Here is a 27,931-nt window from a genome sequence, read left to right as displayed (position 1 = left end):
CTTTGAAGTATTTTTAAAATTACATTTATATCCCATCTTCTTCTCCAAGGATCTCAAAGTGGCCTACGTGGTTCTGCCCAAGGCTTTTTCTCAGTTGGAGCTCAGTTCTGACACTTCTCTCTCTCTCTCTCTCTCTCTCTCTCTCTCTCTCTCTCTCTCTCTGAACTATCAATTCTTTATTGATTAAAAGATTTGCATGTCTATAAAAACATTATGTATTATCTCTTAATAGTTAAAAAATGAAGAAAAAATTATATAAAATAGAAAAATTATAAAGGAAAAAAAAAGAAATAATGAAGTAACAAAGATAAGAAACAAAGAAATCAAATTTTTAAAAAAGAGACAAAGTTATTTACATAGTAAAATAACTACATCAGCTCAATCCTTCCCATCCTTCTCATTATACTGTTTGATATAACATTCTTTTTTACACAGGTTTACATTGTATAATATCATTTCTTTCTGCTTCGTATACCTTCCTTTGATCTTTTTCTTTACAAATATCACTCAATTTCTGCTAATATGGAGTTATTTGTACAAAAAAGTTTTACATAATTATTAATATCGAAACAAAAAACAACTAGAGAATGGATAATATATAGTTCTGACACTTCTCAGGTGGGCGCCATTGCCATTATAAGGGAACAAGGGAGGTGTTCGTGGTGAGTTCCAGCACCTCTTTTTCTAGAAAATAGCACTGGTTCTGCCCCCTTTTCATTTTCTCCCCACAATAATCCTGTGAGCATCCTGTTTTTTTTCAAATATTTTTTATTAATTTTCAGCAAAAGAAAAATAGATAAACATTTCCACTTTACAAATTTTGGACTTCCATCAGCCATTCTGACAATCATCCGAATTAAACTTTTTAGTTACACATTTCCTACATTTCGTATTGCCTTTTGACAAACCTGTCCACACCTGTTTTCCTTTCTTACAATATTTCTTTAGATTTTTACAGAGCTTCTTTAAATGCTGCAAACGTTATTTCATTATCACTTAAACCTTCCCAATATTCAACAAATTTTCCCCAGTCCTCGATAAACTTTTGATCTCGTTGGTATCTGATCTTCCCTGTCATTTTATCAAGTTCTGCATAGTCCATCAGCTTCATTCTCCACTCCTCCAAAGTAGGTACATGTTCCTGTTTCCATCTCTGGGCCAATAATATTCTTGCCGCTGTTATTGCATACTGGAAAAGTTTACAGTCCTTTCTGTTTATTTCATTTCCTATAATTCCTAAAAGGAAAGCCTCTGGTTTTTTAGGAAATGTATATTTCAACATTTTTTCAATTCTTTATATATCAGTTCCCAGAGGCTTTTCACTTTCTTACATTCCCACCACATATGGTAAAAAGTACCATCCTTTTCTTTGCATTTCCAGTGAGCATCCTGTTCTCAAGTAGGACTCAATCACAAGAGCACTTTCCCCTCCTGCAATTTTCAGCAACTGCTGTCCAGAAGCCTTAGTGCCTCCAACTCTGAGGGCAGCTCACAGCCACCTGTCAGGAGTCCAGTCCCCAGCTTGATAACACAGTGAGCAAAGTTAATTAAAAAGGATGACTTACTGTCAAAACAAACAGATAGATCCTTATCATACGAGTGACAACTTATGTTGGAAATGCAAGGAAAAGGAAGGAACCTTTTATCATATATGGTGGACGTGTCCCAAGGTGAAAGACTTCTGGGAAAAGATCTACAATGAATTGAAAAAGATGTTGAAATATACATTTATAAAAAAACCAGAAGCCTTTTTACTTGGAATAATAGGTTTGGAATTGACCAAGAAAGATGTTAGACTGTTTTTGTATGCCACAACTGCAGCAAGAATTTTGTTAGCCAAAAACTGGAAACTACAAGAATTACCAACAGTGGAGGAATGGGAGATGAAGATGTTGGACTTTTGGGAGCTGGCTGACCTGACTGGAAGAATCAGAAAGAGGAGGAGAACCAAGAAGAATGGAAGAAATTTAAGTACCCACCAACATTTCTCCGATGAAAATAGGGACGTCCAGTGTTATTTTTCAAGAAAAAAGGTGCCAGAACTCACCATGAACACCTCGTAAAGTCTGCAGTTCGAATCCGCGTGACAGGGTGAGCTCCCATCGCTTTGTTCCAGTTCCTGCCAACCTAGCAGTTCGAAAGCACACCAGTTAGAGTAGATAAATAGGTACCGCTGCAGTAGGAAGGTAAATGGTGTTTCCATGCAGTCTGGAACTTGTCACGGTGTCCTGTTGCGCCAGAAGCGGTTTGGTCATGCTGGCCACATGACCCAGAAAAGGCGTCTGAGGACAAACGCCAGCTCCCTCGGCCTGAAAGCAGAGATAAGCTCCACACCCCATGGTCAAATTCGATTAGACTTAACCCTCCAGGGGTCTTTTACTTTTACCTCTCTTAGAATAGCAATGGCGCTCACCTGAGAGGTGCTGGAACTGAGTTCCGATGAGTTCCGGCTGTAGAAAAAGCTCTGGGGACATCCTTTTCCATACCTGCGACATTTCTCCGATGAAAATAGTGATGTCCTATCATACCTTCCAAGAAAAAAGTCCACCAAGAACTCAGGCCAATGTAAGGTTCAAGAGTGGGAGTGGTCCCTACTCGCAAATCAATAGTCAATTGTAACAAAAACTAATCCATTCAAAAGTATGTATTCTGACAAAGATTACAAACTCAAATAGAGATTACAAACTCAAACTCATAAAGATAGGTATAACACAATAATTCGTTACAGAATTAGAGATAAGAGTTTATGAGTAGAAATAAATTCATGTTAGTCCATCATCAGATTTGATGTGAAGGTCTTATTTTCAATCACTGAGCAGAAGTCAGAAGTCAATTATGGATCAGAAACCAGGACAGGGCCCTGTTTTGATGTATTCACCTTCATCAGCTAATTTTTAAAGGGTCGTATATGTTTGAAGACTTTCGGATAAATATATCCTGTTATTTTCTATGTTTCTCAGAGATAACAACTACGTGTGGGTAGATCAACGTGTATCTTGAGCCTTTCTGTGCGTCTGAGTTTGTAATCTCTATTTGAGTTTATAATCTTTGTTGGAATACATACTTTTTAATGGATTAGTTTTTGTTACTATTGACTATTGATTTGTGAGTAGGGACCACTCCCACGATTGAAACTTACATTGGCCTGAGTTCTTGGTGTGCTTTTTCCTTGGTATATTTAATAACAAGAACAACTTATTTAACGTTACTATCATACCTTCCAGCATTTCTCTTATGAAAATAGGGACGTCCTAAGGAAAAGCAAGACATTCTGGGATCATATCAGAAACCGGGACAGCTTCTGTAAATCTGGTACTGTCCCTGGAAAATAGTGGCACTTGGAGGGTCTGAGCTTGCAAAGAGGCGTGTGCATGGGGTTAACATATATAGAATGAGAGACATCCACATTCCCAGGCTATACCTTTAATGTCTCAGCTGACCTCTATCTCTCTTGAAGTTTAGACTGATGTTGCATCCTGTTCTACAAATCACAAAACAGAGAAACCAGTAGGAGAACACTTCAATCTCCCAGGACATTCTATACAAGATCTCAAAGTAGCTGTTTTACTACAAAGGAATTTCAGAAATAGACTGGAAAGAGAAGCTGCTGAATTGCAACTCATTACCAAACTCAAAACCATGGAGAGACCTGGTTTGAACAAAGACATTGGATTCTTATCTCATTATACATGACTAAGCCATTTCTCACCTTCTCACCCCTTGCCTTTTCCTGTAAGACCTATTACAGTCGTTAAGAGTCGTCAACAGGCTCATCTCAGCTATCTGCCAATCTCCCATTCCCACCACCCTTCTGAGTAATACCCCTCCCCACCGTCTCACTATATAGAAGGATCTGGCAACTTCTGTTTCAGTGTATCTGAAGAAGTGTGCATGCACACGAAAGCTCATACCAAGAACTAACTTAGTTGGTCTTTAAGGTGCTACTGGAAGGAATTTTTTTATCCTGTTCTAAAAGTTCCTGCTCCTCATACTTCTCTCTCGGACCTCAAGATGCAATGTCACCTTGGAGCTTTACTCTGAGAGAATGATGGAGCAAGCATGGCTGCCTTGTTCTAGACTAGCTAGTTAATCTAGAACGAGAAACTTTTCTATCCAAGTTTTGTATTTCCTACAGGAAACCAGTTTGCTGTTTTTCTTATTCTGCAAGCATCTCTCTCTGTGTGCGATTGCAATGTGTAAAGCCTACCCTTTAACCGAGAGTCACCAGTCAAGCACTGCTTCCTCTGCATACTAAATGGGTTTCCATAGGTAACTGGACCCAGGTATCCCAAAACCCCAAACAACTACACCAGAGGCTACCCACTGCAACATTACCACGCACATGACAAACTGCCCACTCCCCAAAAATGTACTAAGGGGCTTCCATGCCTGCAGTCACCACAGATGTATATCAGGTTCTCTCCCCACCCACCCCAATTTATTAGATTTTCTGTGGTAAGGAAAAGCTGGATTAAATGAAGAAAAAGTATGGGCTAGTATTTTGATTATTTATTTATTTATTTCATTCACGACTTGCTTCCTGTGAGATATCCCAAAATGATTTACGATATAATAAGGAGATCTATAAAACAGTTACATAAATTTAAAAAGCTTTTTTTAAAAAATATATATAAAAAAGCAAACTATTATAAATATAAAAACAGTCTGAAAGATAGAACAACAGAATCAAGTGGGATAAAGTTTTTAGAAGGTTGTTGATGTCAGGAAATTTAAGCCTTATCAGGAGAAACTGGCCACTCTCCAGGCACCCGGCTTGATCTCCTGGTTGACCTCCCTGTCTGCATTCCCGGCAGGATACAGGCTAGGTCCCGATCTGCGATCCTCCTCTAATGTGAGAAGAACACACCACTCTTCCCTGCTCCCTGTTCCCCCAGGGAGGGGAAAGAGATAGACAGAAATGTATTTACATGCCTTTATTTCTGTCTTTGCAGCATTACAGAGAAACGCGTCTGCTCTCTTCAAACTCCAACAGCAGAGAGTCAAACTCCACCCCTGTACTTCCTGTACAGGTCAGATTACACTCTGAGCTAAATCCGGTGCTCAGCACAGTGAATAGACTGTCCCTTTGCTCCCACGGTACAGTCCCAAACATTCCCATCATGTTTTGCTTTCCAGCCAGCTGCAGCTCGCTGCCGCATTGCTCCTTTTCCATAACAGTTGAAAGAAGAACGTCTTTAAAAGGAGCAAAAAAAAAAAAAGACAGAGAAGGCCACTTGCTTCCAAAGGCTACAGATGCCACCACACTAAAGGCTCAATTCGGACATCACGCACAATGGACCTCCTGACAGGATGGCATTTGCAGGACGCCCTATACTGTGATACAAATCCATGGTGCGACTACATTTGGAATACTGTGTACCGTTCTGGCTGCCTCACCTCCAAAAGAATATTGCAGAGTTGGAAAAAGGGTTGTAGCATCTGGGACCTCTTAGTTTAGAGTAAAGTTGAGTGAGAGGTGACATGGGAAAGGTTTATAAAACTATGCATGGCATGGAGAAAATAGATAGAGCGAAGTTTCTCTCTCCCTCTCCCTCTGTGGTATACAGTCATACCTCGAATTAAATATACTTCAGGTTGAGCGTTTTCAGGTTACGCTCCACGGCAACCCGGAAGTAACGGAACACGTTACTTACGGGTTTCGTCGCTCGCACATGCGCAGGTGCTCGAAATGACGTCACACGCATGCGCAGGAGCGGCGAATCACAACCCACACGCGCGCAGATGCGGGTTGCGTTCGCTTCAGGATGCGAACTGGGCTCCGGATTGGATCCCGTTTGCATCCAGATGTACCACTGTAGTGGTTAAGAGCTGTAGACTCGTAATCTGGTGAACCGGGTTCGATTCCCCGCTCCTCCACATGCAGCTGCTGGGTGACCTTGGGCTAGTCACACTTCTCTGAAGTCTCTCAGCCTCATTCACCTCACAGAGTGTTTGTTGTGGGGGAGGAAGGGAAAGGAGAATGTTAGCCGCTTTGAGACTCCTTCGGGTAGTGATAAAGTGGGATATCAAATCCAAACTCCACCTCCTCCTCCTCCTCTTCTCCTTCCTTCCTTCCTTCCTTCCTTCCTTCCTTCCTTCCTTCCTTCCTTCCTTCCTTCCTTCCTTCCTTCCCTCCCTCCCTCCCTCCTGTTAAGTTGTGGGTTGACATAGCAGACGACACAGCGATTTCTCCAAAGCAGCTCTTTATTTTGTAAGCTGGAACAGAACTAACTGAGGAGCTCAGTCAGCCTGCTTATATAGAGCTACAGAACAATTGTAACTGTTGCAACGTTCTAAAACTATCCAATCACTGAACGTCACTTTTCGATCCTTCATTTGCATAACTATCTACAGTATCCCCCTGCTGGCCCAGGGTGAGAACTTCAGTACATAACACCTCCCTCCCTCTCTCTCTCTCTCTCTCTCTCTCTCTCTCTCTCCCTCTCTCATAACACTGGAACTCATGGATATCCAATGAAGTTGAATTTTGGAAGATTCAGGACGGATAAACGAAACTACATGCAGCACATAGTTAAACTATGGAACTCACTCCCACCGGAGGCAGTGACAGCCACCAGCCTACTTAGCTTTTAAAGAGGGTTAGACAAATGCATGGACAGGGCCATTGATGGCGATGTTCTCCCTCCATGATTGAAGGCAGCAATTCTTCTGAATACCAGTTGCTGGAAACTACAGGAGGTGAGACAGCTCTTTTGTGTTTGAATCCTGCTTGTGAGTTTCCCACAGGCATTTGGTTGGCTACTGTGAGAACAGGATTTTGGGCTAGATGGGCCTGATCCAGCAGGGCTCCTCTTAAATTCTGGCATCTTGTAGAATGTAGTGATTGGCTGGGTTTATATGGTGTGAAATAATCTTTAAAGCACCCAGAGCCCAAGTTGCATAGGGCTTTGTACTCCAATACCAGTACTTTGAACCCAGATTGGTAACTAACTGGCAGCCATTTTGATGATGATGTCGCATGGATAGTGTGCAAAATATTTAAGAATGCACACAACAAGTCCACAATAAGCTGTTGTGTGGAGACGCCCATTCATTCCCCTTGTTCTGAACCAATTCTGACTCTAAATTAACATCAAAGCTTCAAAGAAGGCTTTTTTTTTAAAAAAGAGAGCTTCTAGCGGAGGGCAAGGTCTAGTCTAGGAAGGGAGTTTGTTAAATAAACATGTTGCTACCCAAAGACCTGGTGCCATGATGATGGAGAACATCAGAATTTCCTTCTCGCTTCTGAGTGAAGCCGACGAGAGACATCTGCCTATAACATGACTTTGTCTTCATTAGTTCTTCAGAATGCAAGAAAGACTTTCCTCTGGAGGTACCACTGTGTGTGCTGTTTTCCCCTCACCTCCTCTTCAAGAAGAACTTCTTAGCAGATCAAATAGAAATCTAGTTGCTAGAAGGGACTTGTTTCCAGAATACTCAACAGAATCCTTTCTTGTGCCACTGAAAGATTATTTGTCGGGTGGCACCACGTACAAGATGTTTGTACATCCTGCCAAGCAGTGGATCATGGGTCTCTCAAGAAGAACTTGCCAGGTAGACCAAATGAAGTGGGTTGTGGAAGCTTTTAAGTGGAGTACACTGACAAATATGCCAACTCTGAGGTAGCCAGGACACAGTACTGAGCAAAAAATGCCCCTTCCACATTCACAGCCCCATTGGTAGGCCATGAATTGGGGGGCAGAGTAATAGTTGTGGCTTCCACTGTTTAATGCTAGGTGTGTAGTGTCTTGGCTAGAGCGTTGGGAGACCAAGGTTCAAATCGCCACTTGGCCACGAAACTCACTAGGAGACCTTGGGCAAATCACTCACTTTTAGCTTAACCTACTTCATAGGGTCATTGTGGAGTGGGAAAACCATGTATGTTGTCTTAGGCTCCTTGGAGAAGAAGGTGAGATATAAATGCAAGAAATAAACACATTAGAGCCATGTAAAGTGAGAGCTATCTGCATGCACATAACTCTATCCAGCTAGCACTTCAGAAGGGGGTGAAGGAGGGCTAGTGAGGGCTGTGGCCTGAAGAGGGGTGTTGCTGAGGTCTGGATACAGTGTCCAGGGACTCAGCTTTAAAATGTGTTGCAAAGTGCAATATACAAATGGGACACTAGGTGGCGACAGTGAGCTATGCCAAATTCAATGTATTTTTCAAAACGTTTTTGTTTGGTTTTTTAAAAAGCATTTCCACAGCGTTTTTTTTTAATTTGTGTGTACATTCCACCCAGGCCTTATGCTCTCCTGTCCTACACAAACACCCACTTGGGTGATGCGGCATTCCTGCCACTAAACTCTGTAACAGCACTATTGTTGTTTTACCCATTTATGAATTTCCTTACGCGCTGAGTCTCAAGGCAATTTTGCAAGCATGCCATGAAACCATCTAAAAATAGTTTTAAAAGAAGTACAAAACCCAACTAAAGATAGATCTAAAAGGAATACGGGATAAACAATCGGGATGCTTTCATCCCATCGGAAAGCTTGCCAAAAGAAGAAATGCCTTTAATTGTTTCCGGAAACAAGTAAGGGCTGTTCCACAAAACATGGGCAGCCCTCTTGAAATTCCTGATCTGATATTTTAGGGACTTCAAATATGGCAGTCTTGAAATGGCTATACTGAACACCGCCATGCCAGAGTTCAGGGCAGGAGAGCAGAGCTGTGGAAGGAGGGAGGTGAAGAAAAGATGGCAGCGCCTGAATTTTCTGCTCCAGAAATGTATAACTCTTCTGTCGCTCTGGCCTGAAAGCATTGGCCATGACAGCCATGCAATAAAACTCTGATGTATGACAAAATAATGAACCACCGAATACATCGCCCTCCTGTGCTGCCTCTGCAGCCTCGCCGGGCTTTTGCCTGGAGAGCACAGCTTGTAAATATATCTGGGTCTTGCCCTGCTACTAACAGGCTAGTGGAGCATTGCCACAAGGTTATTTATTTTACACTCTGGGCTCTGCTTCTGAGCCATGGAGTGTAAAAACAATCAGAAGGACAAAGTGTAAATTCTCCCTGCTGATTTATTTACTGTTGTGTTTTTATAGGCCCACATGGCTCGGGGTTTTCGCGCGAGGCCCGACCATTCAAGCAGAGCCCGCGCCGTACACTTCCAGAGAAATGAATGACTTTATAAATTCTCTACAATAATAATCCCACGTACAGGAATGCATGCAGAGGAACACCCAGACAGGGCTGGAATGTTTTTAAGAATATAAGATTGTGCTTTTTTGGTCAGGGAAACACATTTCTCTCAGGGCTCTGTGGTATGGCCTAGGCTCCAGCCCTGTCTGCCTACCACCTGTAATGAACCCTTGGGGAGAGTCTCGTTCGGGCCACCCAAACCGAGAGGAGGGTCAGAAGACAGCAGCTCTGGGATGTTAACAGCCTTAATGAACCTTGGTCCATTGGAGACTCTAAACAGCCATCTTAATTTTTTGTTTTTTAAAGGGCCTTGATAGGAAAAACATCTGATTTGGCTCCGTTCTGTATCCTCGATTAACTGAAGTGGCCTCTCAAGTCTCCACCGTGGAAGAAAAAAAGCAAAACTTAGTCTCTCCTAATGAAATGCAATAAACACTTTCTACACACACACACACTCCTTTGAAAGCGTCAAAGGTTTCTTAACAAAGATCAGTTTGTCTGTATCTGCACCTCTCTTCTCTTTCTCTTTCTCTTTCTCTTGTTCATTCACTCCTCTCTCTTTTTTTTTGGAGGCAACTGTGCAAACCTACCTAAAAATGTACAGTGGTGCCCCGCAAGACGAATGCCTCGCAAGACGAAAAACTCACTAGACGAAAGGGTTTTTCGGTTTTTGCGTTGCTTCGCTAGACGAATTTCCCTATGGGCTTGCTTCGCAAGACGAAAACGTCTTGCGAGTTTGTTCGCTTTTTTCTTAAAGCCGCTTGAGGAGGCGCAGTTGCGACGGACCGTGCTTCGCAAGACGAAAAACATCGCAAGACGAAAAGACTCGCGGAACGAATTAATTTCGTCTTGCGAGGCACCACTGTACTGGTGGCCATTAGCTTTCTTCCCTTACTGCACCTAGATAGCAGTCCTTTTTTAAAAAAAAGAATAAAATGGGCAACTACTCATGCAGAAGTTCTTACAGTAAGTGCCACACTTTTAACATTTAACATTCTGAGTACCCCCAGAAAAAAAAGCACTGTTAGATTGTGATTAATTTCTAAAAGGTGCCAAAATTCAAATTTCAAAACTCAAAACACACTGGACTGGCTCAGTTGATAGAGCACGGGACTCTTAATCTCAGGGTTGTGGGTTCGAGCCTCACATTGCGCCAAAGATGCCTGTATTGCAGGGGGTTGGACTAGATAATTTTCGGGGTCCCTCCCAACGTGACAATTTTATGATTCTGGAATGGTCGTATATACCCTGCTTTTCGGACCACAAACTTCTATCTGAAGGGCTTTCGGAGGGACTGTCCTCTGAAAGGGGCATCGTTTATTTCAGGGGTGAGGAAAAAAATTCCAGCTCGAAGATCTCAGTGTCTTCTTCTACTTTATGGGACAACGTATCAGTGATAGGCAGGGCCAGAGGCGAAAATGGACGAAGCAACAACGGTGCATTTCACTTCTGCATAATAGACTGCACACTCATCTCACTATTCTCCATCTGGGCAAGCAACAAGCATGATCAGAGTCCAAGGACAAATCTCAGCCAGGCAAAAACACGCAGGGTCACTGGGTGTGAAGCTGGGTCACTGGGATATGTGGCCTGAGGAGAGTCCTGAGGGCCAGAAAGAGAGGAATGGTGGGCCACATTTGGCCCCCAGGCCTTGGGTTCCCAACCCAAGCTGTCCTATCTAGGGATGCCAGGCCTCCAGGTCTTACCTGAGGTTTGCCTGGCTCCCTCCAAGTGGCAGGGGGACAGCTTGAATTTCCAGGTGGGCGAGAGTGCCTTTAATAATGACAGAGAAGCTAAAAGGTGGAAACCTTTCTCCATTCCCTAGTTGCCCCTTCCACTGCTGATATTAATGAACAAAGACCCTTTCGCAAAGACCCTTGTGGTCAGATGCAACTTCCAAACATTTCTGGTCACTGCTTTGATAGCAACGCAAGCTGCGCCTGCTTTGAGTTTCCTTGCGCTGCGCATAACTGTCTCAAATTTCATTAAGAAATGAAAAATAAAACATCTCAGATCTGGCGCAAGGCGGTGCCTTTCCTACTGCTTCTCCCCAGATGGAAGGGAAAAGGCACTCTGCGCGCTGTTCCAAACTAGCAGAAGGCATCTGTGCGTAGATTCAGAAGCACTAGCAGGCTCCTGTCTGCATAACTCGAGCTGAAACAGGAACAGTATGTACAGATCCTTCCCACCACTCAAAACTCCTATCTAGCAGCTGGGGCAGAGCAATACGCACCCGTCCTTCTCGTGTTAATTAAAGACCTCTTTAAGCTTTCTTTTTCTATCCAACGTTGCTGGGTATGCAGGAAGAGATTAGAGCTACGGCAGGCATTAAAAATAAAATAAAAGCCCCCAATGATTCATTGGGTGGTTATGGACAAAAGGAAGATTTTTTAAAAAAAATCATAGTGGGGGGGGGAATCTGAATGTTTTGGGAGGGCAGTCCACCACTTTATTTACCTTACTTAACCTTGAAAGGTGGCCAAGGGCTTGGGAAGGACCATGGCTCAGTGATGGAGCAACTGTTTTGCGTGCAGAAGGTCTGATCCCTAGCATCTCTACTTAGGGTGATAAATCTGAAATTCTGGAGAGCTCCTGCAGATGAGCATAGATAGTGCTAGATGCAAAGGGGTGGGGTGAGGAATTGCATTCGCCACCTTCAGCCTCTTGGGGAAGAAATAAATCTAATTAATAAACGTTGGCATCTTGAAGCAGATTGTAGAGGTTGCCTGCATCCTGCTGGATAATTCCGACAAAGCCCCAGAGGTCAACTCAAAATGCCTTCGTGCAGTTTGCTGGAGTATTATTATGTGCACGCTGTACGCAGCTCGTTGCAGCTACAGTTTCCATGCTCAGATGGCACCGTGGCATTCATTTACACTGGTGCTATTTAGGGTGACACAGATAAGAACCCGGGTCTAAAAATTCAACAGTAGGTGGAAAAACCCGGCGCTCTCCGACAGCCTTAGGGGACATATCAAAATATCATCCGGCTGATAAAGGGCCGTTGCTACCATCACAGCCGTGGCGTCTAGGAACGGATGCCCACCTGATGCTGGCATTCATAAGAAAGATGCGATGGGAAGTCCTTCTGAGATCGTGGCAGCTGCTATAAACGATACATTCTTAACATCCCCCATTAAAGTGCACCAGAGCAAGGAGCAGTCTGGAGCAGGCAGGAAGGGAGAGGAGATCATTGGCTGTGCTTTGTGGCATTCCTGGACTCCTTCCAGGTAAGAACTCTCTCTTTCTTTAACGGAGAATATTCTTTTTTTCCACCCACCCCCTTCCCCTGTAGACCTTCGGGATGTTATAACAGCTGTTTGTAAACACTGCAAATCCAAAATTAGCAGGGGGGTTGAGCAGGAGCATCATTTATCAACGTCTGCCCTCTGGAGCATCTTAAAAATGTTGCAGATACGTTGGCACATTGGTAAGGGATTTGGAGAGCTGGGTGGGGAAGCCAATAGCCAGCAGGCAGTCTCTTAGCAGAGATGCCCCCCAGCCCCCTTGTCACGGGACATGGGCTGCCACTCCAGAGAATGTCCATTTGGCCACACAAATCAAGACTGGTTGGCACTAATGAAACACAAGCCTTCGGAGGGTTGAGAATGAATTTTGTCTCATTAATCATGCTTGGCTTCAGGAGGCATGAGACTTGCTTTGAGAGCAACCCATGCTTAAGAAAGCCCTCTGTACTGTCTCCTCCAGCCTGAGGTCGGGGCAGCCAGGAACACAGAAAATGTGGCTCCCCCAAAATGCCCAGAATGTTAAAACATGAGCATAGAAAAAGTGCATGGCTGCATCATCCCCAAAGCCCATTTTGTCCCACATCCTGTTCTCACGGTGGTCAACCAAGATGTCGACAGAAAGTAGAGAAGGTGGAGAAATTTGATTTAAACTTCAAGGCTAATCTGTTTGGAATTCGCAGTTTTCGAAACAACATGAGCTCCAAAACGCAGCCATCCTTCCAAATTCACGCATATTTACATTTTTCGATGCAGTTCTCCAATCAAACCATGTTTAGAAAAATGCATATATTAGAGGAAAGCGGGCATTGAATGGCTATGTTAGGGAAAACTTACAAAAAGGCATTACTGTATTCAGGGAGATTGCTTGCAAAAAATTGTGCATCGGTCAAAACTGCATACAAAACTGTGTTTATTAGGAAACATCACCACTAAAATGCTGGTGCTTTTTCAGGATGATTTAAGTAAATAAACAACAACAACTACTACTACTACTACTAATAGAAGTAATAATAATAATAATAATAATAATAATAATGTATTTATCCCCTGGATTTTCCTTTGATGGGTCTCAAGGTAGCTTACAGATAAAAACAAGAACTGCTAAAATATAGAATAGAAATAATTAAAAAACAGTTAAACATTGATAGGAATTAAAACTTTTAAAATCTATTAGAAGCACACAAGCAATTACAAACAATTACAATAAAAAGCAGCATGGCACTAGCCATTTCATTAAAAGCAGTCAGTTCCCACAAGCCTGCTGGAACAAGAAAGTGTTCACCTGTTGGCAGAAGGAGAGAGTTTCCTTCCATGCCTAATGGACAGCTAGCAAGCAGGAACTGAGTGCAGTTGACTTGAAAAACTAGAAACTGAGAGAAAGCAAAATGGACAGATCTCTCCATCCCTAATATCGTTATGTACGATTTCCCCTTCGTGAAAAATTGCATCAAGCTGGCATACTTTTATTCCATATGCAACACCGATAGGGCATGCTTAAAGGCCCCTGACTTGAAAAGCAGAATGACTTGAAAGGTTAATATAATTCAATAGACATTTGGCACTTCTGCTGGGGGTGGGTCGGATTGTTGAACGTTAATTATTTCTCCTTGCATACCGTATTTTTCGCTCTATAAGACGCACCAGACCAGAAGACGCACCTAGTTTTTGGAGGAGGAAAACAAGAAAAAATATATTCTGAATCTCAAAAGCCAGAACAGCAAGAGGGATCGCTGCACAGTGAAAGCAGCAATCCCTCTTGCTGTTCTGGCTTCTGGGATAGCTGTGCAGCCTGCATTCGCTCCATAAGACGCACACACATTTCCCCTTATTTTTTAGGAGGGGAAAAGTGAGTCTTATAGAGCAAAAAATACGGTAATTGTTGTTCCTTGTATAAATAAGTGGAAGCAATAAGTAAGTGAAAATCATAAAATATTTTGGGGAGGTATATGGAAGAAAGCAAATAAGGATTGCATGTGCAAATGGCTTTGTTGTTCTTCTGAGTTTTCTTTTGCAAAGCACCATTAAAAGTGTCACACTTTTTGTGTGTGTGTGTCTGAATCCAGCTATTTATAGCAGAAGAAACATAATTTACTTTTGGGAAGGGGGCTTTCTGAAAACCCAAAGTGTTGCAGAAATGGGCAAAATGTCCTTGTGTGGTCTGGCATAAAGGAGAACCAAAACAAACAATGGGTTTTTTAAAAGTGACAGTGTTTCTTCGCAACGATTTTTCCTTCGAGCACTCTGGACCTTTTGCCGCCCTGGCTATCACTCCTTCCTCTTTGCCGTTCCACACGCCTCCGTCCATCTGGAGCTTTGCTGGGTAATGCCCCTTTGACATGTCCATCAAATCTTTTCCATGACTTGATTGATTGGTGTAGAATATCTGCGGAGTCTAGGTTCCCCCCCTTCCTTTCCTCCCAACTTTTGCTGGATAAATTTCAATGAGCCTGGGAGGACTCTTATATTCTCGTTCTCTCTCTTTCTTAAAAAACGCACACCTCACTGATAGCGTTGACGGTTGGCAAACAGACCCAGGATATATGTTATTTTCCATTCCCAAAGAGGAATGTTATGATATATTAAACTGAGCGAGGTGTCTAATTTGCTGTTGCGGTGCGTACACACTGCTGAAATTATTAGAGTTGCGGAGAGGATTTATGAATCCCAGAGGGAACAAGTCATAACCCCACCCCAAAACCTGAATCTGAACACTGTTCCTTTTTTTGGGGGGGGGTGTCTGGTCTGCTTCTAGCCTGCTTCCTGGTTAACACTCTCCCCCAAAAGCACATTGATTTAGTAACACCCCCCTCCCGTTTCTCCTAAGTTTGAAAGATATCCTAGGAAAAACCAATTGCCTTACAAAATCTGAAGTTCTAAACATATCAGCGGCTGAAGCACATGAAGGTTCAGACTACTGGGAAGGCCTGTTGAACTTGTTGTTTTTCTCTGTGCGGGAACGTATTGTTATACCCTACAATTAATAAATTGTAGGATTTTGATTAATCGGGATACGGATGAAAGGACCAGCTGCAGAGCTGGGCCGGCTTAGTGAAGAGCAGATCTGTTAACATGACAAAAGGAGTTGATCTGAGAGGATTCCTTTGGCGGGGCGGGGGGGGGGAGAGAGACAGGTGGTGATGGGGTGTGTGCTTGAAGTGACAGAAAAAGAGAGTTTTGAGCAAGATGTTCTGGGAAGGATGAGGAGGAGGAAAAAAGACTGGGATCCATCTTGGGCAGGCTGGCCGAAGGCTGGTTGGGAGAAATGTCTTGGACTCCAGGGCGGCATTGCTGTGGGGGACAAGTGGGTGGAGCAACAAATGTATTTTTAAACCTTTAAACAGTAGACTAGTTTCTGTGTGCATGCACCCCTCTAGCGTCCATCTGGACAAGCAAGAGGCATTGTCAGAGTCCAAGGTCACATTCCGTCTAGGCAAAAACATTCAAGGAGGTTTTGATGCAAGCAGTGGTGTAGTGATCCAGGGTTGTAGTGTATGTCAAACACCTATTGCTATTTCAGCAGCAGGATCCCAGAAGAGTCCCTTTCTGCAGAGACATCCAATCAGCACGAAAGGGAGTTTCTTAGCCACTGAGATGTCTTCTCACCCTTTGTGCTGATTGGAGCCAACCAGAGTGAAAGGAGGTGGGTCACTCATGGAGGATTGGCTCCTAGGGTCACTCTGGAAAAGGCTTGGGAGGGACACAGGGGAGTTGTTGTTCTGTACACTCCAAACTCAAGCATTTAGGTACCCTGAAAAGACAGCAGGCTTCACCTTCGAAAGAACGGCGTGCAAGTGCTGTTCTGTACAATGGAACTTCAAGGAAAACACAAGTCGCTTCGAAAGAAGACGTTGGAACCCTCCAAATCATTTGCCTGTGTACGTATACAGAAAATAGTAGGTCTAGATGAAAGGCAAAGCATGGATGTCTGCACTGGTTGTTGCAATGCATCCCTGATTATTTGCATTATGGTATAATTATAAAACTATTATAGAATCCTAGAACAGGGGTCGGCAACGAAAGAAGAATGGCAGATGAAAATAATGGACTATGCAGAACTGAACAAAATGACAGGAAGGATTCGAAACCTGCGGGACCAGAGATTTACAGAAGATTGGAAGAAGTATATGAACTATTTGAAAAGCAATTGTAACCAACAAATTACGCTAGTAGGACTACAAAATAAGTTTTGTAAAGAGGAATATATGAAGTGCTACAAAGTAGATAAAGAATAGAGAGATTGGTTATGAGTTTTCAATGTAACAGGGAAAATAAGAAATGTATACTAAGAGATTAGATTGGAAAATTTTCAGACAGGACTGATGGAAGTCAAAAAAATTGATTAAGATGTAAAAATATGTTTAATTACTGTTGAAAATGGTATGTTAAAAAAACTAACACACACACACACACACATATATATACATATATATTCAGGGGTCGGCAAGGTTTCCCTCGCCTGGGCCGGTTTACTCAAGTGGAGATCCCACCGTGGGCTGGATTGCGCACACGCTCATGCGCATGCATGTGATTTCCAGCGTCTGCGTCTGCACAGACACGATTTCCAGCACCGCAGAAGCGAGTCCCTGAGCTGCACTGCACCAGTTTAGTGCAGCGTGCAGGGACTCATCGAGTGGGTGGCTTGGTTCATGGGCGGTTCGTGGCCTGGTTAAATGACCCCCGTGGGCCACTTGTGGCCTTAGGTTGCCTACCCCTGCCCTAGAAGGTTGTGTCATTTTAGAAGGGCTGTGGCTGTCATGAAGGAACCCTGCCTTTCTGCATTTGCCACTGCACTACTGGAAGCAAGGCCAGTAAGGGTGTCACCTGATGTCAGGCTTCAGGGAATCGGCTCCCCGCCCTCCGTGGCAGTAGATAAGCAGAACAAAGGAAAAGGAGTCTTCTTACCAGTTAGAAACTTTCATAATCACAGCGAGAGAACAAAGAACACATCACCTAGAAATGCCGGTGCTCCCAATTAAGTTCACCCGCCCGGTCCCTATTAATGTACATCACTCCTACGTCTTGTAATCTGAGCTTGGAGCCACTGTGTTTTCTGTTCTGCCACTTTCGGAGCTCTCTGGGACTTTGGGGAAGGAGGGGAGGATACTATCCAGAGATTGTGAATCTGTTAACTCGTTCTCTTCTAGTGTTTCTTCTGCTAGTTTTCCCCCATCCAGTATTTCCCAGCTTCTGCCTTCTGAACTAGGCCCCTCTGCAAACCACTGTTCCAAATCTATACAGTGGTACCTTGGGTTAAGTACTTAATTCGTTCCGGAGGTCCATTCTTAACCTGAAACTGTTCTTAACCTGAAGCACCACTTTAGCTAATGGGGCCTCCCGCTGCTGCTGTGCCGCCAGAGCACAATTTCTGTTCTCATCCTGAAGCAAAGTTCTTAACCTGAGCTACTATTTCTGGGTTAGCGGAGTCTGTAACCTGAAGCGTCTGTAACCTGAAGCGTATGTAAACAAGGTACCACTGTACTGTCCTCCTGCTCCTGGGAATATTTAGGATCAGGATCAGATTGGAGGGAATGGCTCCCACCATTCTTCCTCAGTGCAGCCCTTCTCAGCATGGTCCCTGACACCCGAGAAGACTTATGAGGGCCTGATAGAGAGGCCTTGAGGGCCTGATTAAGCCTCCCCCTGGGGCCAGGGGTTCCCCAGCTCTGTGCCACTGTTTCCACCTGATTTAGCACTATGTGATTCTCTGCTGACAGGATATCCTTCCTAGTTACAATGGCACAGATCTGCCCCTCCCACTGAGGTCTCCATCTTTCCCAGGCCTTGCCACTTCTTACTGGCGATCCTCCTCTCAGGCTGGCCAGAGGCTGTTCCTTAAAACACTGTCTCTCTGTTACCAGCACTACCCTTTATACCCATTAAACACAAAATAAAGCAAGTTACAGACCTCCCTTTGTGGCGGGGGGTAGAAACTTGTAATTTTATAGAGCTTGTAAACCGAGCTTGTAAAGTCTTTTAAGACCCATATCTTGTGTATATCACCCTAATGATGTCCCTAGAAAATGTGAGACTGTCGGCAGTCCAAAATAAGTTAAATAAACGTAACTCCTACCGCAGTTCCCTTGAGTCCAGTGAGTTTACGCCACAGGTGAATTCCCCCCCCCCCCCGTCTTAATTACCTTTAAACCCAGTCTTCTTTGGTCTCTTTAAAACATGGTTTTCAGTTTTTAGCTGTGTATAGCGGGCAAAGTGGAATTTGCAGTGGGATAATGTAGATACCAAGCAACTGCAAGGAATTGCACATTGGTTGGCATAAAAACTTGATCCATCCAGTAATATCAGATAAACCCAAGTAATCATAAATATGGACTAGGGGCAGGGAAGAAATTGGATTCAGTTTGCATTTACAGGTGAACCTACCTAGTTTACATTTTCTGATACAATGAGTAACAGTTATCCGTCAAAATTTGCATTTCTCCAAATTTTGAAGTGTCGTTCACCAGCTAAGTAATGTGTTCAATTTTTTATCTATTTTTTGCATGTACTGGGGTACAATGTCCATAAAATGCTTGTGTTAGTGAAAATAATATACAGTGGTACCTCAGGTTACATACGCTTCAGGTTACATACACTTCAGGTTACAGACTCTGCTAACCCAGAAATAGTGCTTCAGGTTAAGAACTTTGCTTCAGGATGAGAACAGAAATCGTGCTCCAACGGCGCAGGAGGTCCCATTAGAACAGAAATCGTGCTCCGGCAGTACCGTGGCAGTGGGAGGCCCCATTAGCTAAAGCGGTGCTTCAGGTTAAGAACAGTTTCAGGTTAAGAACGGATCTCCGGAACGAATTAAGTACTTAACCCGAGGTACCACTGTACTAAATAATACTAAATAATATACTAAGCAAGGGAAGGCGTATTAGGAAAAATTGCATACACTCTTGTATAGTAGGAGAAATTTCAGTTAGTCATGGTCTTCCTGTTTATTGCTCATTCATTCCACATTTTTCAGTACATTTCCCCATCACTTTCCTTATAGTGAAAATATTAATTTATTTTAAAAGAAATCACTTATTAATCTATTTAAGTGTAACAAAAACATTGCAATCCATGATACTTCAGCTCTGTAGAACAAAGACAGGCAAACATTTGCTTTTTATTCCCCATAAACAACACAGTCATATTTTTATTTCATTCCAGTAGATCATTCTAGAGCAGGGGTCTGCAACCTGCGGCTCCGGAGCCGCATATGGCTCTTTTACACCTTTGTCGCGGCTCCGGGGCGGATACTAGCAAGGGGAGGAGGCGCATTGTGCGCCCCGACACTCTCCACTGTGACGGGCACTGTACTGGCTGTGACGTTGCATGGGGGCGGTGCGTGCGTTAGTCACGCACCGTCCCGACGTCACCTTCCCGCCCGCCCGCTACATTGTAAGGGGCATGTACGCTGGTCACTGCATTGAAAGGGGGCATGTACGCTGGTCACTGTTTTTAAGGGGAGTGAAGAACACACACAAAAAAAAAGGTAACTTGTTAATTTAACGTTTATTTCTATGAGGAGAAGTAATTCTGAGGGGTCAAACAAAGAAATAATAAAAAAGTGACAAAAAAGTTATTTTTATAATGACGAGTTTTGCGGCTCCCAGTTTTTTTCCTTCGGAAACAGGTCCAAGTGGCTCTTTTTGTCTTAAAGGTTGCAGACCCCTGTTCTAGAGTGTGCCTACAAAAAGCCAATTTCTTTTTAAAAGTGGATTTCTTGTGCTAGGAGTGACGGAGCACTTTAATCCCCTAAGAGCCATTTTTGTACCTCATGATATCTGGACAGTTTTATCCTAAAGTATCTCTCACTATGTTTCGTTAACTGTGTTTTGTTCTGTTCCATGTATACAGTGCACTTTTTCTATGCCAATAAAGGAGATTGATTGATTAATCCCCTTGAATTGTGCGAACTTACAAGTATGGTACATGCTTGAATCCTTCTTGCAAACTACGTAGTTACAACCTGTAGTTGCCCAAAACCACCACACAAAAAGTACCTAGGTCAAATATGAGTACCAACACAACAAGATAGCGTTTTTGGAGTGTTTAATCAACATGCACATACATATGAATTGACCAATCATGGCCTTTGTGGTGGGTGGGACTACAGTGGCAGACCAGAGCAAAGAAGTTTTCACTCTAGTCTGCTGTGTGAATATTTAAAGCCAATAGGCACTTAGTTTAACCAGCACAATTGGTGTAAGAGCAAGCCTCCCACTCACATTATATGAGTGTTCTATTGGTTCAATGGTTCTTTAGACGTTGCTGTACAGTGGTACCTTGGGTTAAGAACTTAATTCGTTCTGGGGGTCCGTTCTTAATCTGAAATTGTTCTTAACCTGAAGCACCACTTTAGCTAATGGGGCCTCCCGCTGCCGCCGGAGCACGATTTCTGTTCCCATCCTGAAGCAAAGTTCTTAACCTGAGGTACTATTTCTGGGTTAGCGGAGTCTGTAACCTGAAGCACCTGTAACCTGAAGCGTCTGTAACCTGAGGTACCACTGTAGTTCTAAAGCAGGGGTCAGCAACCTAAGGCCCATGGGCTGGAAGTGGCCCATGGAGGTCGTTTGACCAGCCCACGAGCTGCCCACAAACCGAGTTGCCCGCTCACGGGCTGCACTAAACCAGCGCAGCACGGTGCGGGAACTCGCTTCCATGGTGCCGAACATCGCATCTGTGCAGATGATGAAAAATGCATCTGTGCATGAGCAGAAGACGAAAATTGTGCAGGCACGTGTGTGATCCAGTCCAAGGAGGGATCTGCGCGGGACCAATCCGACTCAGGCAAGATAAACCTTGCTGACCCCTATTCTAAAGGGTCCCCATATTAAGGGTGCGGAAGGAATTTGCCTTCAAACAAATGGACCCATTTGTAGGTTTTACCTTCCTCATAGCAGTCGCTGCAACTTTCAGCAGATAAGGCATTGGCTGGAATCCTTAGCCTAATTAACAGGTGTGGGGGTGATTTGGCTCATCACCCAGACCTCATGCAGGTGTGATATCACAAGGCACCCTGGAAAAGGGCTCTGGGTGGAGGTTTCTGTCCTGAAGGCAAGTGGAGGGCAGACAGGCCATAGAACATCCAGTAGCAGCCTGGGGATGGCCAGCTTAGTTGACCTGTGTCTTGAGATGGTCCTTAACCCAGGCACGACCCTGATTAAATTTCCACCTTCAGCCCAAAGGCTAATTCAGGATACACGCCCAGTGCCTGAGCCAAAGCCTACCTACATCTGTAATCAATAAAGCTGCGGCCAATTTTTAATCCCTTAAAGTTGTTGCGTCAATCTGTTATCCGGTCAATACATCAATCTTTCTCCATAGGGAAAGGTACACTGTGCCTGGGCCTGCAAGTCTTGGAAGACTCTCTAGTGATAAAAACACTGGGCACTGGGCTGGACATTGAGCTCCTTTCCCCTCTTACAGACCCTCCAAGTGTCCCTATTTTCCAGGGATGTCCCTGTTTTAGAGAAGCCGTCCCGGTTTCTGATTTGATCCCGGAATGTCTTGCTTTTCCTTAGGACGTTCCTATTGTTATTGGAGAAATGTTAGAGGCTATGGCGTTATCCAACTCCTGAGCTGTCTGAAGGCAGTCCTGTATAGGGAAGTTTTTAAAAAAACGTTTAATGTTTTATTATGTTTCTATAAATACTGGAGGGGACGCAGGTGGCGCTGTGGGTTAAACCACAGAGCCTAGGACTTGCCAATCAGAAGGTTGGCAGTTTGAATCCCTGCGATGGGGTGAGCTCCCGTTGCTTGGTCCCTGCTCCTGCCAACCTAGCAGTTCGAAAGCACGTCAAAGTACAAGTAGATAAATAGGTACCACTCCAGAGGGAAGGTAAACGGCATTTCCATGCGCTGCTCTGGTTCTCCAGAAGCGGCTTAGTCATGCTGGCCACATGACCCGGAAACTGTATGCCGGCTCCCTCGGCCAGTAAAGCGAGATGAGCGCCGCAACCCCAGAGTCATCCACGACTGGACCTAATGGTCAGGGGTCCCTTTACCTTTATATATACGGGAAGCTGCCCAGAGTGCTGGGGCAACCTAATAAGATGTGTGGTGTATAAATAGTAAAATTATGACGATGGAATAGGAATATTTCATTGGAGAAATATTCTGATGGCCACTGCGCTCAAATTCACCTGGGTTCTTCTCATAGTGATTTCAGCCTGGCTGCTGCTGAATTTCCTGCACTCCTATCTACCCCTTCTTTCGGGGGGCTGGGGGGGTGGCTTGCCAATAAGGAAGATGTCGACGGCAGTGGCAACAGCCTCTCCGCGGACTTCTAAGAGAGGAGGGCTGTCAGTTTCATGCAGGTGCTGCTATCCAGCCAGCTGTGCACACAAGGATTCCAGGCAGGGAGTATTAAATGGAGACAGCTGCAGCCGGGCCCCAAAGAACCACCAAGCATGAACAGCTTAGGATGGATTTTCCTTGCATTATGGAACTTATTTTATTCAGCAGGCTGGGGGGCAGGGAGAAAGAGAGAAAGGGAGAGCTAGCTGTGGCTCTCAAAGGCCTCGAGATTCCATATCCCATTTCTTGGATGAAAATAGGGACGTCCTCTTCTATTATTATTATTATTATTATTATTATTATTATTATTATTATTATTAATGCCCCAGCCCACTCTGGGCTGCTTCTAACATATATAAAAACATAATGAAACTATACAGGGCTAACTGTCTTCTAAAGGTTGTACAGTGGTACCTCGGGTTACAGACGCTTCAGGTTACAGACTCCGCTAACCCAGAAATAGTACCTTGGGTTAAGAACTTTGCTTCAGGATGAGAACAGAAATCGTGCTCCAACGGCGCAGGAGGCCCCATTAGCTAAAGTGGTGCTTCAGGTTAAGAACAGTTTCAGGTTAAGAACAGACGTCCAGAACGAATTAAGTTCTTAACCCGAGGTACCACTGTATAGCTACTTATCTCCTTGTCTTGGGGGTTGCATTACTCCGTATCCTCCAATATTTATAGGTACATCCTAAGGAAAAGTGGGACATTCCGGGATCAAATCAGAGACTGGGGCTGCCTTCTGTAAATCCAGGACTGTCCCTGGAAAACAGGGACATTTGGAGGGTCTGAGATGTTCATCCACTGCACAGGGCTGAAGTCCGAGCGCAGCATTCATTCGAAGCAGTGCTTGACGCGAACTAGTTCAGTTTAAGGAAATTCACCAAACCAATTCGAAAATCTCTGCACTAAACCGGAAAGCCATTCCCATCATTGCCAGCGGGAGTGAACATAAATTAAGTTCACTTTGGGGTAGAATTTTGAATGATTTCTAGTTCATCTTTAAGTTTGTTTCATACATGCAAGTTTTTTTTATTAAAAAAAATACTTTAGACTTTTTGGACTTTTAAGCTTCATGATTTTAATGGCTGGGCATTAAACCATTCACACTCCACTGTCTGCGTGAGTCTCTCTGTGTTATGATGTTTTACTATGCCAGAAAAGTTTCCTTTCTGATACAAAGATCAGGTTGCAGGGACTCATTCTGGAGCAGGACTGGAGTGGGGGCACAGGGTTATAGCCCCCACATCCCTTACCAGGGTCCCAGTTCAGATAAAGACCCCAGACCTGCTACTTATTTTTGCTATCTAACCACTCACACAATTCCTGAAATCATGTGTACTTTATGTACATAAAGAATGTGACTGTGGCCACAAAACTTTCCTCAGTTCTGGTGTAATCTGCCATTGTTGTAGAAAGAAAAAAAACTGTACCCTCTGGTAATAGCAATTAGCTCCAGATTTGCTCTTTAAAATGTTGGTTAAAACACCAATTGTACCACTACAAACTGTAAGTACAGAAAGGCCCCATAGCTTGTGTGTTGAGAGCAAAAGCTACCAGGTTTTTCTGGGGCTTGGAAAAACAGCTCCACATTTTCCCAACACGTAGGTCTTGGATTATCCTTAAAATGTTCCTGTGTCTTGGATAGCAGGAAAGGCCTTAACCTAACAGCATTAACCTATGCTCCTTTTATCTTCCATTAGACTGTCTCACCATGAAATCACATTGATGTGTATCAGATTCCCAACCTGCGGCCAATTTCACGACTCAAACGTGGGCGAAACTGAGCTCTCCGGGGGCCTAAACCGTTGTCATCTATCAGAAACGCTGGGATTTCTCCTTTCGAGAGAGGCAGACAGAGAGAAGGCAAGACCTCCTGATTTGTAGGGAACTGGCTACTAGATATCTGGATATAATGCAAGTTTGGGAGAGGTTTAACAGCTGGGATTAGGACTGCTTCTGTTGTAACCTTCTGGGCTCTCACACACATTTGAAAGTGATCGTGCCAGAGCCTTCATGCGTGAAAAGTCCAGGCCGGCCCACCCATTAGCCACACGGAGACCTTGGCCTCAGGCGGCAGAACAGGAGGGGTGGCACATCTGCATACCACCCCAATCTGGCTGCCCACCAGCCACTGCTTCACCTGAGTCAAGCCATTGGTCCATCTATCTCAGTGTTGTCTGCACTGATGGGCAATAGCTCTCTGTGGTTTCAGGCAGGGGACATTCCTGGTTCTACCTGAAGATGCTGAGGATTAAACCTGAGAAACCTTCTGCATGCAGAACAAGTGCTCTTCCCCTGAACAATGTAAAGGTAAAGGTACCCCTGCCCGAACGGGCCAGTCTTGACAGACTCTGGGGTTGTGTGCCCATCTCACTCAAGAGGCCGGGGGCCAGCGCTGTCCGGAGACACTTCCGGGTCACGTGGCCAGCGTGACATCGCTGCTCTGGCGAACCAGAGCCGCACACGGAAACGCCGTTTACCTTCCCGCTTGTAAGCGGTCCCTATTTATCTACTTGCACCCGGGGGTGCTTTCGAACTGCTAGGTTGGCAGGCGCTGGGACCGAACAACGGGAGCGCACCCCGCCGCGGGGATTCGAACCGCCGACCTTTCGATCGGCAAGCCCTAGGCGCTGAGGCTTTTACCCACAGCGCCACCCGCGTCCCCTGAACAATGACCCCTTGCTAATAAGGACCTTGGGAGCTGCTTTATATTGAGGTCCATCTAGCTCAGAAACATTTTAAAGATGTACCAACATGAGAACGGGCCTTTTCTGTGGTGGCTCCCTGTATGTGGAATGCACTCGACTGGCACCATCATTACATGTCTTTAGGTGCCGGGCAAAAACACCCCTCTTTTCCCAGGCATTTAGCCATTAAATAATCTATGGCCAGTTAAAGATAGGGGCCAGGGGAACTGTTATTATGGTTATTTATTATTATTATTATTATGCTGTCTGTTAGTATTCTTTTTATTATGTTTGTATTATTGATGCTCCGTAAAATGTGTTCTTAATGTTGTACACTGTCCTGGAATCTTCACTGGTTCCGATTTAAAAGAGAGGTACAGTGGTACCTCGGGTTAAGTACTTAATTCGTTTCGGAGGTCTGTACTTAACCTGAAACTGTTCTTAACCTGAAGCACCACTTTAGCTAATGGGGCCTCCTGCTGCTGCCGCTCCGCCGGAGCACGATTTCTGTTCTCATCCTGAAGCACTATTTTTGGGTTAGCGGAGTGTGTAACCTGAAGCATATGTAACCCGAGGTACCATTGTACACTGGTAGCTTGGTTTAAGAACAGTCTGGTTTAACAATGATTTGGTTTACAAATTGCGCAAAACCGGAAGTAGTGTCCCGGTTTGAGAACTTTACCTCGGTCTAAGAACAGAATCCGAATGGTGGAAGGGCACCGGCCACGGGAGGCCTCATTAGGGAAAGAGCGCCTCGGTTTAAGAACAGTTTCGGTTTAAGAACGGACTTCCGGAATGGATTAAGTTTGTAAACCTCACAGCCTAGGACCCTCGTACCTACGGGACCGCCTCTCCTGGTATGCCCCATGGAGAACCTTAAGGTCCATATATAGCAACACCCTAGAGGTCCCGGGCCCTAAGGAAGTCAGATTAGCCTCAACCAGAGCCAGGGCCTTTTCAACACTGGCTCCAGCCTGATGGAATGCTCTGTCTCATGAGAACAGGGCCCTGCAGGATCTGATTTCTTTCTGCAGGGTCTGTAAGACAGAGTTGTTCCGCCTGGCCTTTGGCTTGGAATCGACTTGATCCCCTTCCCCACTATCCTTTTTCCTTTCTCCTTCTATGATGGAACTCCTATTTGTGGACTTCCTTGGCTTTTTTTTCTGGCCCACATAGGACCAGTCTGGATAGTTGTTGGCCTTGGTGAAGATTTGACATTTTTGAGTTTCTACTGAAATGAGGTTGCATTTTAATCTTGTTTTTGAGTTGTATTTTAATCAAATGTTTTATAGCTGGTGTTAGCTGCCCTGAGCCTGGTCTTGGCTGGGGAGGGCGGGGTATAAATAAAATTATTTATTTATTTATTATTTTCATCCGAGGTACCACTGTAGAGTCTTCCACCTTGCAGATGCGCTGAAGCTCCTTATTTACTGCTTTAGCCCAGGTGCTAAAGTGACTGTCCAAGGCGCCGGATAGCAATAAGCAACAAAAGCCCTCCATCCTGGCTAGCCTAGCTCCTGCTTGAAGGGCTCAGTCATGAGCATCCAGATCACTGGCTTCACGGGAAACGAATATGCGCCTTGTTTATTTTTTCAGGCGGCGCCCTCGCCTCCTCAACAGCTCTCCGAGCATGCATAGTTCGGTCTTGTCATGTATGCCTCCTTCCTGCATATAAGCCAGGTGTCAGTCAAAGCGGTTGGTGCTGGAAATCCGTGCTGGGAAGCCGGATGCCTCCAAAGGTTTTCCAGGATCACTTCTCTATATTATGCGGCCTCCCGGGTTATGGGAAATGGACTCAGCTCTCCAGGAAATGACAGTGGGACCTCTTCCTGTTATCTTGCTCTATGACCGCTCAGCAGGAAATGACATCAGATGCTGGGCATCTGATTTTTTTATTTTTTAGCAGCGAAGCACCTTCTTTTGTTTTGTGGGGAGCAGGTGACCAGTTGAACAATGATCTGATCTCCTTCCATCCTGAGGAACGGGGCCTGTTTTGGCCCCTCAGAAAGTCATTAGATCATGGGTAGGCAAACTAAAGCCCGGGGGCTGGATCCGGCCCCATCGCCTTCTAAATCTGGCTCTCCCCCTCCTCATTTACTCGCCACAACAACCCTGTGAGGTGGGCAGGACAACTCTGTGAGGCAGGGTGTCAGATACAGATCTGAACGCTGCCTCTTTTGTCCCGGGTTCGAGTTCTGCTTCCTTCCCACAGTAGATTTAAATAACAACAATAAAAAGGACTAGTTAGGCTGATATGGTTCTTAAGAGAACCTTTAGACTGAGTCGTCAAAACAACTCCAGTCCCAGTAAAGCAAAACGGAGCTGTTACGTGTTCTGATTTATGACACGGCTGTGGTGCAAAGTATGCGTCTAGCTCGGGTTAACAGATGTTTTGTTAATTCCCAATTTCTCCCATAATCTGTATATTTTTGTCCCACACTTGGGCACGGTCTGAAATGTATGATGGAGTGCTCCCTCATTAATCATGTGTGAGTGGAAGTATGAGCCAGTTTTATTCGTTTCTGCACCGCCAGGCCACATAAATTAACTGGAACGTGT

At 44.4% G+C, this 27,931-nt stretch overlaps 2 long non-coding RNA genes across 3 annotated transcripts in view; one reads left to right on the top strand and one right to left on the bottom strand.

Annotated features, from left to right (window-relative positions):
• LOC309521203 overlaps window positions 1–27,931 on the bottom strand; it is a 192,729-nt gene that overhangs the window by 75,717 nt on the left and 89,081 nt on the right. The window lies entirely within an intron of this gene.
• On the top strand, window positions 8,249–9,598 carry LOC309520906. Of its 2 annotated transcripts, none has more exons than XR_014214476.1 (2): window positions 8,249–8,534; window positions 9,455–9,598. It is a non-coding gene; the product is annotated as an uncharacterized lncRNA (long non-coding RNA). The 2 variants fall into 2 exon arrangements; XR_014214477.1 differs by having other exon boundaries at window positions 8,249–8,728.

Source organism: Podarcis vaucheri (genome assembly GCF_965113315.1).
Source record: "Podarcis vaucheri genome assembly, chromosome: 16".
NCBI lineage: Eukaryota > Metazoa > Chordata > Lepidosauria > Squamata > Lacertidae > Podarcis > Podarcis vaucheri.
Note: the sequence above shows the minus strand (reverse complement) of the source record. Positions and strands in the feature narration are given on the sequence as shown.